At 41.5% G+C, this 10,470-nt stretch overlaps 1 pseudogene; it reads left to right on the top strand.

Moving 5' to 3' along the window:
• The first annotated feature begins 8,620 nt into the window (after positions 1-8,620).
• LOC116895889 lies at positions 8,621-10,195 on the top strand (annotated as a pseudogene).
• The last annotated feature ends 275 nt before the right edge of the window (positions 10,196-10,470 follow it).

The following is a 10,470-nucleotide window of genomic DNA, read 5'->3' on the forward strand; positions in this document are numbered from 1 at the left end:
TTTTAGCTGGCATGAGCTGTGTGGAATGAAAACTCTTTTTCAGACTCTAATGACTCCTCCTTCACACTGGAGGAAAGGGCCCATCAAAACTCAGCTGGTGTTCTGTAAATAGTGACTCCTTCGATACTAAGGTTTCCTTGCCTTTTCTACAAATTTCTTGTAAATGAAGAAAGCTAAGCTTTGCTGTTGTTTCAGTGTACAAAGTGGGAAGGTCAGCCACAGGTAAAGGTAGCACAAACCTGTGTGGCTACGGAGCGGAACAAGACAGTCTCTCAATTAAGTGTCTCTTTTCTACACTTTTGTGTTCTCTGTTATGCTTCTACTGAATTACAAAATATAAAACTATATAAATGTAAAGGGGGAATTAAGTATGAGCTAGAGGGTTCCCCAGGCTGTGGGTGGCTAGCTGTGAGGTTTGGATTCACTGCACAGTTAAAGTCTAGCAGACAGCCCTCATGATACTGTTTGCTGCTATCTTTCATTTAAAAAAAATTAACTCCTAATACTCTCTAGCTGCCAAATTTTAATTTATTTATTTTGGCAATCAGCCATGAGGCCTTTAAATTTCCCTTTAAATGGACCCTAGTTGAACTGCTGAAAGTTTCACAGTGGAAAACTCAACACTCGGGTCGGAATTTTTCTATTAATCTAGGGCTGTCTGCTAACTATACGAAGCAGTAAACAGTATCCAATGAATGGTTCAGGCTCCTGAAGCCTGAGCCCCTTCAACAAACAATACTTTTAATCACACACACACACACACACACACACACACACACACACACACACACACACACAAATGCAGTTCTCAAACATTGTCTCACAGATAAGACTATGTTCTAGAACAAAATTGAATAAGAAAGTTTGCAATCCAAAATATAGTATGTCTCACTTTCTCGTATCCTGAACCTTTAAAAGGAATATTAGCATCTATGAACCTGAGGGCCACTTACAGTAGGTTCTACAGTCACATGTTTATTTTAAGGATGAGTTGAAACACAAGAATAGATTGAAGTCCTCGATTTTGAATACTGATAGATTCACTTCAGCATTTTTGTATACTTGAAGAGAGTTGCAAAATTCAAACACTTTACAAAATTCTAGTTTCTCTTTTGATATATGAGTTTGACACTGTGTTTGACCAGATCACATCCTCCAGGCCCATCACTAGTGGAGAACAGATGGACTATGAGTTTGGGTCCCTTGTGATTTTATCGTGTAAAATGCATAAAAATACTATGGTTTCTGCTGCCCACTGAAAAATGAAATATAATCCAAAAGAGTGGTATAAGTTGTCTTGAATGTCAAAACTTGGGATAAATGACACTTCATAGAATTTTAACGCTATGTAAACAGTGACAAACTTTCAACCACTCAAAAACACCCACTTTCTTATGGGAAAAACTAACTCTTGGCAACAGCAACACACCAGAAGTGGTCAGTCTCTTTTCCTTTACTGAAGTGTGAATAAGAGGGTTTTGTCTAAGAACATCTGGAATTCAACAGTCACCTGAGTTGGTCTGATCCTGTTTCAGGTCTGAAGGTGGAAGAGGAATATCACACATCATGTGACTTCTGTGTTTCTCTCTGCTCACCTTCCCCACTTTCAGGCTTTGGAACACATGTATGCTTTAAGGTTTTTCAAAGCACAAGGTCAACCTAACAGAAAAGTATGAAATGTTGTTTCCATTGACCAAGACACTCAATGTTTTTATTGCTATCTAGTTCCCATCCGTAGAGTTCCTACAGCATATAAATAAACATAATGAAATTTGTTGTCTCACAAGAAGAAATGCAGACATGCATTAACAGAGGAAACCTGTGGGCATTGGGCCTGTGTAGAATGAATCTTGGCATCTTTTTCATTATCAAATGACCCAACATCCTTGATGTTCACAAAAATGTGAACTCATAAAACAAAACCTCAAAGTAAAGAATGCGTATCTGTTGATAAGTCCACTGACGTTCATTCAAGGAGAGGCTGTTCACTGTGTTTGAATGGACTCTTTGAAGACAATGGGAATCTTAGTGTGTTTCTTTATGTATCTGAGAACATGGAATCCTTTAATGTCTTTGTAATAATCATTTTCGTTGTGAGAACGTAATAGCACAAAGACTCAAGTTATGACATATATACTAAAATTTAAACGAGATAGCAGCAATGAAAATAGTATAAAGAAACATCTTCCATAATATGTTTTTGAGGTTTTCTTTTCTTTTTCTTTATTGATTTTGAGATAATATCTTATTTTGTAACCCTGGAACTCATTACGGAGAGAAGATCAGCCTTGAACTCACAGATATCTGCCTGCCTCTGCCTCCAGAGTGCTGGGCTTAAAGGTGTGCACCACAGGCCTAATGCTGGTGTTGTCTTTTAATGTGGCAGGTATTTTCACCTGTTTACCTGTCGTTGTTATTAATTTAAATAATTTTATATTATTTAACCTTATGTCAGATTTTATAATCTGGGTCTTTAAGGAAAATTAACTACCTTCCCACCACCTCAATTTTTAAGTCTTGTCCAAGCTATGAAGTGAGTGAGCAGTGATCACTAGAAAAAGATATGAGACTTCATCTCAGCCCCACGCTCTGAAGTGAGCATTGTGATTTGTGTCTATAGAAACATCCTTAAATTGGGTGGAAAAACTAAATGCTGATGGATACAGAGAAACCATGGAGATAGGTGGGGAATGCTAATGAAGGCTTTGGGAGGAGGGGTCACGTGACCGAACCTCATGCTAATGGTCATGTTGGAGGTAAGTCAGCACTGGACTGGTGATAATTAGTTAACGGGGTCAAAATCGGTAAGGTAAATGTAACTTGGTGTGTCATATCCAGAAAAATTTGAGATGCTCAGAAATGTTCCATTGTAATATGTTCATGATTACAACGGTAGCTGGGGCTCACCAGGATAATGCATGAAGAGTCTCACATCATCATGAAAGATACCTAGCTCTATAATGCAGGTTGCTGCCCTCAGCCCATTTTCACATCTACATGGGAAAATGTCATGCAGGAATCTTCAACCTAAAGCATTTATTTGGACTTGTAAATCTATTTTATGTATTATTTCCATTTATCTTAAGTATAAAAATATTACCTATTTGCAAAGAAAGCATGCATGCTATAAAACTTATCTTTACAAAATATAAGTAGAAAATAGGTCATACAAATGAAGTAAGTTTTATCAGTTTTCTTCACAGTTTATTGATGATCATTCTCTTAAAAGTTTTGCTAAACATGACAGCCCTATTGTGATCAGTCACTACATCAAACAGGAACTTTATTCTTAGGTAAATTCTCTCATTACCAATAGAGTATAATTTCATAACTCCAAGAATCTTTTTGATAACTTTCAATTTCTCTACTATAACCTTTCTAGTGGGGAAAGATTCCTAGTCTTTCATATGTTTTAGCAGTTGAAACAGTTGTAGCACTCAATGACAGACACATCTATGAGAACCTGTGTTTCTCACACAGTTATTTTTCCAACTCACAATTTGACAAACTTTTGTTTACTTGGTGATAGTATTTTATTAAAATCTAAAAAATGATCAGTAAATAATTATTATTTTTTTTTTTTGGTTCTTTTTTTTTCGGAGCTGGGGACCGAACCCAGGGCCTTGCGCTTCCTAGGCAAGCGCTCTACCACTGAGCTAAATCCCCAACCCCTAATAATTATTTTTGATTTTGAAATCTACAGAGCAGTGAAGGGAGCTGAGAGTAACAATTAATTGATATCAGTGTGAGTTCTATGTTCAGATTTCATACATATATAAAACCTGATGACCTGATGTCGCTGTAAAATTATAAAAAAAAATGATGCTGTCTTTTTCCCTGCACTAGGTCCTGATGTCTTGATGCTTGGCTGGCAGATAAGTGGGAAAAGGGATGATGTTGACTGAGTTTTATTAATTATACATTTTTAAAAATTAATTGATTTATATGTGCACATCTTCATGTGGGCATGGGTATATGTGTGCAGTACCTCTGATGACCAAAAGAGAGAAGTAGATTCCCTGGAGCTGGAATTACAGACAGTTGTTTATGAAAGTTGAAAACCTAACTCAAGTCCTCTCCAAAAGAAATAAATATAAAATCTTAGCATCTGAGCCAATGCTCCAGTCCCTTAATTACACATATTTGTGTTTTTCAATATAAATATTGATCATTTTAACATTTTCCACAATCTACTAAAACATCTCAAATCGTATCCAAAGATTACACAGGAAGATATCACTGAACTTCTGTTTCTGAAGAATGTTTCTAGTTGCAACACAGGGAATTCTGGAACTGAAGAGAGAACTATTCAGTTTATAAATGATGCCGAAGAGAAAGAGCTGGGGCAGTGATTGAAGAGGGAGGGAGGGAGGGGGAGAGGGGAAGAGAGAGAAAGAGAGGGAGAGAGAGAGAGAGAGAGAGTTGTTAGAGACACAGTAGTAATAGTCCAGTTGGATTTGGTGAAGTATGATGCCAGACTGACAACAGAGACCTCTAGGGTAGTTTCCAGTTTTATGACTGAACACACTCATAAAGATGATGGTGTTTGCTAGGTGAAAACAGAACAATTAGACAGAATGGCTAGTAAGTTCCTAAATTCAGCTAGGGCTTATTGGACTTATGATGCCTGTGTGAGGTGAATGCAAAAGTTATCTGACTAAAGCAGTGGACACAAGCCAATGCTGCATAATCAATGTAGAAGTTATGCAATGTCCACACAGGTAGAGATGAGGACTGTGGGTCACAACTAAAGGTGCAGGTGTCTCAGAACAATACTTCTTAGCCTTTACTTAGTCCCATTTGATATTAAAACCCTGGGCCCTATTATCACAAGTGCCAGTGTGTCTCTTTTTCTTTCTTTTTTCAAACATGTTATTGCCTTACAAGCACTTCTGATTTACAGTGAAACACTTGAAGGATAAACACAGATTTCTGATGGCCTACATTCAACTACAACTCTGCCAATCTTCATGTTTTAAGAAATGAAGGGCTGTGCGTGTGGTTCAGGTAAAGAGGGTTTGCCTGTCTTGCATAGGTTCAGTCCCCAGCACCCTGTCAAACAGTAATGTTATACACAATTGCCATGACAGCACAAAGGAGACTAAAAATTATATAGCAGGTTTGAGGCTAGCCTGTGCTATATGAGACCCTGTCTCAAAAGAAGAGAAATAACTGACTGAATTATTTATAAAAAGAATAAAACCAATGCAAATTGTTGATTTGGAAAGAGAAGAGAATTTTGGCGAGAACTTGTCTAAAGTCATATGCACACACACCTGTGTACACAAATGCATCTATTCTTATGGATCTGTGTGCTCTTCTGTGTGTAGGAGCAAAGCAAAGGCGTGTCTATGAAATCTTCACCGTGTGTGTGTGTGTGTGTGTGTGTGTGTGTGTTGTTCAGTGAGTGAGGGTGTGGCTGTGCAGTGCTGGAGAAGTCTAAAAAGTCAGGGAAGAAGGGAAAATTGATGGAGGACGAAGAACTCTCCCAGAGCTGGGGATTAGAAGGAAATGAAGAGCTGCAGTCCTTGTGGAGAGAATGGGAAATATGCCAGAGGAGAAAATCTCAGAGGATTGCCAAGCATTTGTGGTCACCTCCAGGTCTGGATGCTGTAAATCCTCAGGGGTACTAATCCTCAGCTTTTGCCTGCCTTCCCCTGTGGTGTAGTAACCTGGGAATGAGGTCTGTTGTGAGGACATAGCTAGCTGAATTGCACCGGAGCAGAAGGCAGGGGGATAGTGGAGCAGCTGGGGATTTCTTTTTAACTATATGTGCCTCTGACACCGAGTCAGGGACATATATTTCATCGTAAAGTATTTGTGAGTGTTGACTGGATCAAGGATTCAGAAAAGCTGGAAGGATTGCAATAGTGACCCTGTGACCCAAAGCTGGTTAAAGAGAGGAAGAATGCATGGGACTAGAAACTGATTTATGACTGTGCTTAGAGTAATGAAATTATTTACTTCACTTCAAATGGGTCTTCAACATCATTGAAAGTAGTCGAACATCGAACATCTCATGTCTTCAGAGGATCCTTGTAGATGTAGATCCTTGTAGAAAGTGGGTGCAGAATCATCCTGCAATAATTTGCCTACCCCTGGATTCTTAAGAGTTAATTATTTGCATATTTTAAAATCATTTTCTTCACAGCTCAGTGTTTCCTGAAACGTTGACATTGCAATCGCCTTGTGAAACAGACTGTATGGACAAACATCTCTACTTCGGAAGCTATTAACTTGTCACTTGGTGTTCAATAAATCAGATCCCTTCAGCTGAATCCTGCAGCCAGATCCCCACCTCTCCTCTTTGCTGTCAGCCTTGGGGAAAATGCAAATCCCCGAACAAGAGGTCTAAAGATTCTTTTCAAATTGAAATGGGTTTTCTATTTGGAAAAGATTAGAAAACACTGAAAACTTGACCACCTCCATTGCCAGAAAATGAAATTCACTGCAACTGTGAGCTGTATTAAAGTTGAAGAGCAGAGTTCCTGCTCTCTTTTCATTTTACTTCCTTTGTGACCTTGTACTAGGTGTTAAACATGGCTGTGCCTGTGAGGCGAAAACAGGACACATGTGTAACTCCTGAGAGGAATTCAGGTCAGGTCATGGAGTTCCTGGCTTTCTCTAATTTCATTTGAAACAAGGTAAAAAGAGCCTGGTGGCAGGTGAGAACCCCACAGGGCCATGGCATAAAAAGTCAGGCTGACCAAACGGTCTTAAGATTCTAACACTGCACAGAAAGAGAAAGACTAGTTAAACTCAGGCAACTTGTTCCCATCTTTTATTGCTCTTTCAGGATCAAGAGCGGTGTGGTCCTGACTCACTGTGTGTATGAATCACAGGATTCAATGAGCTACCAAAAATTGGAGCCTCCATTTCTCTTTCCGTGTTGAGAATGAAACTTTAAAATCGCATTTCTCTTCTTTGTTCACACGGTGCTCTCATTTGATCTTTCTGTCTTTACCAACCTGTCCTGACTGTTCCACAGAAGGAACCTGGGGGCCCTCTGCCCTTTGGGGTGTCAAAGCAGAAGGCAGCGGAGCACCAGAGTATCTTCCCCTTCACTTGATGATCTCTCCCAGGACACCAACACCCTCCCAGAGAGACAACAGAATCCTGACCAGAGGCCACAGAACCATTAACCAACATCCTGATTTACACCAAGCAGTTACCCCTGACTCATAACAAAAACCCGTGAACTCTCTTTTGAGATTATGGCTTTGAAAGTAGTCTAGCTTTCCTAGTATTTTAAATAAAAATGGTTTTATAGATAGTGACAAATGTTATGCAGGTTCAAATGCAGACTGTATTTCTGCTAGACTTGAGCTGCAGTCAAGCACCCTAGCAATTCATCATTGGAAGGTCTAAATCGCAGCGTGGGTCACATAGATACAAAGTCAAGTGCTTTGGGAACATAGCAGGGAATCTCCATGTGACCATCGTCTTCAGAGTTTAAGAGAGCCAATGTGACTAATATATATAGCTATTTGCACATTTGTTAGTCCATTCATTTATTACAAAGTTGTCAAGCCAAATTTATTATCACCATTCATGTAGAATACAGGTAATTTAAGAAACTTGCTGTCATCATGTGCTAATAAGAGGCACAAATGGAGTTCAGCACCAGTTTGCATTGATTTCCCTGCTAAATTACAAAAGGAATGGCTACTTATTAAAAGATTGAGCCAATAGAAACTTATATAAAGAAAATAGTAAAACCTACTAATACTTACATTATAAATTTATATTTTTATGAGCATGTGTACATTTAATTTATATTTAGATTAATGCCTTGCGTACTGTTCTGAAAATGGCCTATAATTATTCTCAGTGAGTATCCTATATAAGATGTTCTATTGATTGTCACCAAATAGCAATATTACAAATGAGTAATTTGTGTAATGTAACATTCGTCATAATATGAGTACGTGTGAGGACTCCAGAATGTTTTTAATGAGAGGTAACAAGAAATGGAAATGTTTGAACAAAATTTTACTCTTATTCTTTTAGTAGGTATTAATATACACATTTTTTAAAAAAAAAATCACCTCTTTTTTTCTTTTAATGAAAGTAGGGTTTTTTTAGGCCCTGCTGGGTGTGAGCCCAGCTTCCTCACCTAGGAAGCATAGTGGAGCTGGCAGTGGCCTGAGAGCAGGCCCTGTGGTTGTGAGCATGAAAGCCAGCCCTGCCTCCTGTCTGGTGCCTTTGAGGGAGATATATCCTCCCTCTCCCTTTGTCCTTGCCACCAGTGGCAGGCAGGTGAGCTATGTCAGAAGTGGTCATCAGAGCAGGAGAGCTGGCTCTGGACCTCCCCTGCAGCCCACCTGGGAGAGCAGTCCCAGCACCTCACTTGGATAGCTCAGTCAGGCTGACCCTGATGGCGGGGACACAGGTAAAGGTGTGAGAGTGGGAGAGTCAGCAGGCTGAGCAGTTCAGATACCTCTTGGACCCAGATTCAGGATTGAATTGACCCAACTCAACATCTACCCTAGTTATTAACTACTGGAGTATATGGAAGGGAAGGTCCTGGCCCAGTCACCAGAGCCGGCCCTGCCTGCAGTTTCCTGTACTAAGTGCTTCTGCCCACCAGAGCAACCGATTCTAAAGCCTGCCTCCATCAATGACCTTCACAGATCTGTGCAAAGTACTCATCAGTGACAGCCTGGACCCCTACTGCTGGAAGATCCTGCAAGATGGAGGGCTGCAGGTGGTGGAGAAGCAGAACTTGAGCAAGGAGGAGCTGGTAGCAGAACTCCAGGACTGTGAAGGCCTTATCATCTGGTTAACTATTAAAGTCACTGCTGATGTCATCAATGCAGTAGAGAAGCTCCAGGTGGTGGGCAAGGCTGGTACAGGCATGGACAATGTGGATCTGGAGGCTGCCACGAGGAAGGGCGTCCTAGTCATGAACACCCTCAATGGAAATAGCCTCAGTGCTGTGGAACTCACCTGTGAAATGATCATGTTCCTGGCCAGGCAGATGCCCCAGGCGACGGCTTCGATGAAAGATGGCAAATGGGACCGGAAGAAGTTCATGGGGACAGAACTGAACGGGAAGACACTGGGAATTCTTGGCCTAGGCAGAATTGGAAGAGAGGTGGCCACCCAAATGCAGTCCTTTGGAATGAAGACTGTAGGCTATGACCCCACCATTTCTCCTAAAGTCATTACCTCCTTTGGTGTTCAGCAGCTGCCGCTGGAGGAGATCTGGCCTCTCTGTGATTTCATCACTGTCCATACCCCACTCCTGCCCTCCACCACAGGCTTGCAGAATGACAGCACCTTTGTCATATGCAAGAAAGGCCTGCGAGTGGAGTATGTGCTCGAGGCGGTATTGTGGATGAAGGTGCCCTGCTCCATCTCCTATAGTCCAGTCAGTGTGCTGGTGGTGCACTGAATATGTTTACAGAAGAGCCGCCAGGGGACCAGGCCTCAGTGGACCATGAGAACAACATAAACTGTCCCCACCTGGATGCTAGCACCAAGGAGGCCCAGAGCCACTCTGGGAAGGAAATCACAGTCCAGTTTGTGGACATGGTGAACAAGAAATCTGCAACAGGAATCGTAAATGCCCAGGCCCTTACCAGTGCCTTCTCTCCACACACCAAGCCTTAGATTGGTCTGGCAGAAGCATTGGGCACACTGATGCACTCCTGGGCTGGCTCCCCTAAAGGGACCATCCAGGTGGTTATACAAGGAACATCTCTGAAGAATGCTGGGACCTGCCTGAGCCCTTCAGTCATTGGTCTTCTGAGAGAAGCATCAAAGCAGGCAGATGTGAACTTGGTGAACGCTAAGCTACTCAATGTCACCACCTCCCACAGTTCTGGGGTCCCAGAGGAGCAGAGCAGTGGGGATGCCTCCTGACTGGCCCTGGCAGGTGGACTTGGTCCAGGGCACCACATCAGTGTCACAGGTGCTCAACACAGCTGTCTTCAGGCCAGAGGTGCCACTACGCAGGGGCTAGCCCCTGCTCCTGTCTTGGGCTCAGCCCTCCAACTCTGTAATGCTGCTTACCATGACTGGCCTCCTGGCAAGGACAGTTGTACAGCTGCTGTCCTACCAAACCTCCAAGGTATCTGATGTAAAGACCTGGCACGTCATGGGCCTCTCCTTCCCTCAGGCTTTTCTGAAGAAACCCACTATGATCTGTACGGAGAGGAGATCACAGAACCGGGGCATCTGCCTATTCTAATATCTAGTAAAAAGTCTAACTCAAAAACAAAAACAAATAAACAAAAAAACAAAACAAAACAAAAAAACAGACAAAAAAAACCCAAAAAACAAAAAGAGGGGGAGGTTCTACAGATCCAAAACTACAGGATCTCCATGACACAGGATACCAAGAGGAGTCCCAGATTCCAGTATTGATAGAGTAGTAGACTAGCAGAACTCAGAGGCCTCATATCAGACCCGCAAGTCATTGCAGTGAGTGTTTGCAAGCGAAGAAATGTGGAGAAAAGGGTGTAT

Source organism: Rattus rattus, chromosome 3, assembly GCF_011064425.1.
Source record: "Rattus rattus isolate New Zealand chromosome 3, Rrattus_CSIRO_v1, whole genome shotgun sequence".
Lineage (NCBI taxonomy): Eukaryota > Metazoa > Chordata > Mammalia > Rodentia > Muridae > Rattus > Rattus rattus.